This window comes from Pinus tabuliformis, chromosome 8, assembly GCF_031772625.1.
Source record: "Pinus tabuliformis cultivar Carrire ecotype Pingquan chromosome 8, CPIR1, whole genome shotgun sequence".
Lineage (NCBI taxonomy): Eukaryota > Viridiplantae > Streptophyta > Pinopsida > Pinales > Pinaceae > Pinus > Pinus tabuliformis.
In genome coordinates this window covers 2,044,442,385-2,044,445,422 of record NC_142294.1, presented here as the reverse complement: position 1 = coordinate 2,044,445,422, position 3,038 = coordinate 2,044,442,385, and the positions used below count along the sequence as shown (strand labels likewise).

Below are 3,038 nucleotides of genomic sequence, written 5' to 3'. Positions count from 1 at the left end.
TATAAATAATGGTTGGTGTTTATGAATCATAATAGTATCAATTACTAAGAGTGAAACCATCAATTGACCCTTAAAATATTATAGCAAGTATTTGGTACCATCAACAAAAAACACTTTCAGACTTTCATCAAGTAATACCAGAAAATTGAATACTAATCCAAGCCTAAATATATAATAGATTAAGGTCACATAATGGAATCACATAAAATCCTTGAATGCAAAAATCAAAGCACGTAAAGTATGAAATGCCAATAATGCCCATCTCTTAACCTAATGGAACAAATAAGAGCACCAATAGTTGATCGTCATCTTAAAAGATGCATATCCACTTCCAAAAAAGAATATAACGCCTAATATTTGTCACAAGTAACCATTCTAAGCAGATTTGGAGAAAAAAAACTTGTAATAACATTTCATACAAGAGGTTAGTTTTATAACCATGACCTTAAAGCAAATTCATCCAAGGTTGAATTTTTATAGATGAAAAGTTTTTTTCTAACATGTCTAACCCATTGCATACTTTTGGGTCTGGTTTCTTGCAGTTGAATCGTACTTGGGCTTGTCGTTCTTGTACACAAGAGAAATCTTGAGCATAAGCATATCATCATGGTTTGGATTAATCAACAAGGAGCAGACTGACAATAAAGCCTTGGATATTGTCAATGTAGGACTCCATTATTCTTTCAATATGTCCATACAGGTCTGTCATTGTTGTTTATATTTGGGTGGAAAACTTTAGTGTGGAATGCAACCTTTGGAGGCTTGAATGGATAATCAGGAGGAAAATGAATAGTAACCACAAATACATCCCCTGCATATAGACTATCAAGAGGTATGATGATTGTGTCTTACCAATGAAACATATCATTGGCCACTGGACCTGCGCTGCAAGATGTCAGTAGATCCTTCGGCAAATCCTTCATCTCCTTTAAAATCCTTTTAGACGCCATGGTTGCAGCTCTGAGTGTTGTGCAAACCATTCATTCCTTAAAATAGAAATACCGAGGAAGAAAATGAATGGATGAAAGCCTAGGTCAAATTGTGTGGATGAAATGGGGAATTCATTTGAATAAATAGTACTATCTTTAACTTTATTCAAATTTGGACTCACCTTTGTGTGACTTGAATTAGTGTGTGATTAACCAATTCACCCACCTGCAACTATATCTCTAGGAACCATCTCTAGGTTGTGATCATACATAGGTCATTTTTTCTATAGCTTATTAGAGTAGATGCCTTGTAGAATTGCCTTGTTTTGTCAGATCTTGCTAACTCAAACCCCTGTGCCTTGTTTTTCCAAATCCTGATGATTCAAAACCATATGATCTCAAACCCACATCATTGAATGAGTCTATTGTAGAAATAAAAAAGAAAAAAGTCCAGAATAACCTTATTGGTGATAAACTCATGAATGTAGTAATTATTGTCTATGACACTAAAATTCAACGGTATTGAGTTAAAGATGAATTTATAGAGAAACACGTGAAGCTCTATCTCTCACACACTCACAGTTCAATTCAACGATTCCAACACATGTCTCGCCCAATTTAATCCATTTCAGAACTAAGTGTTCAATATATCTTTTGGATCCTTCTCACTTATGGATTTGTAATATGAAACGCTCAAACTTCTGGTTAAATCTTATTGTGTACATCATTCAACGAGTATTTTTCTTGAAGCAATTCTAGTAGTCGCTTTGATGATTGATCAAATTACTTTGAACATATTATTTATTGGTTTTCTTTAAGAACTATAACACAACACCTGTTTGGATTCAATGAGAAATAATTGTTCATTAAGTGGTACTAGGAGAAAACTACAATGCAACTATATCTTAACCTCTCATTCAGTGTCACTACCACAATCAACCAAACATGGTTGTTATTCGAAATAGAAACTATTTTGATCCCATATGACATATGTGTGAATAATGATATATTTTTCATGAATATTATGAGCAATATGGGATTATTTGTTGTTTTAATGGATTTTGGCCCTCAACATCTACCCTCTGAGAACAGGTATAACAAAACTAGTCATGAAACACAAAGTTGTTATTCTACTCAAAAGGATTCTCTGTGGTGTTCTTCAAAAATTAAGAGAATTGATAGAAGTTTTTCAACCAAGGACCCTGGTTTTGAGGTTGTCCCATTTTCTCAATGCAACCATGTTTTCCTGGCTTTAATCTTCTTTCCTTGACGTCTCCAACAACTCCAGTATGAGTAATGATTCCTAACTTTCCCATCCATTTGACACATTTGGATAACTTAGAAGATGTGGGAAATTTAATAGGCTACTTCATCAAAATAGAAACTGAAATAATTTCAAAAGTAATTCTCACATTTGTTTGCATTTCTGTTGAAGTGGACCTTAGTAAAGAGTTAACAAATAAAATTCTACTAAAGTGAAGAGTTAATGTTTTTACATGACCATTGGATTATGAAAATATTGCTTTCCACTACAATAATTGTCAACAACTTGGTCATGTTCAAAATGTATGCCCCATTTTACAAAGGGCATTTCCCCACCAAGATTCAAATAAAACAAGTAATGGGTGGAAAGGTCTGGAGGGAGCAAGCCCGAGAGTACTTATGGTCAAAATCAAGACAACCCTCAGCAACCGAGAACATCTACCACTAAATCAAATCCTCTAGACTCAGCTCAGCCATTGGAGGCACCATCTCATCCCTTAGCAGAGGAACTCATCCTTTAAATCAAAAGGATAGAGATGTAGCCATAATTTTGGCTTTTGCAATGAGTTGGAAAAAACATACCCACAAGTCAGATCATTTGGATAGTTACAAGGAAACAACAAATATGGTAGAACCTTCGAAAATGGAATTGTCTCAGAGAAATTATGTCAATGTTCCCCCTATAATTGTTCCTTATAATTTTACAGAATGGATTTACATCTACAAAAGAAAAGGCAAAAAATAAAAATCCATGATCAATCCTAGGATCTGACACTAGGAATGTAGTAAATGTAGTTTGTTGTACAGTGCTTATCGATGATAAATAATATGTTGTAATCTAATATT

At 34.0% G+C, this 3,038-nt stretch overlaps 1 pseudogene; it reads right to left on the bottom strand.

Moving 5' to 3' along the window:
- Window positions 1-504: 504 nt before the first annotated feature.
- Window positions 505-950, bottom strand: LOC149244665 (ubiquitin-conjugating enzyme E2 10 pseudogene; annotated as a pseudogene).
- Between the last annotated feature and the right edge of the window lie 2,088 nt (window positions 951-3,038).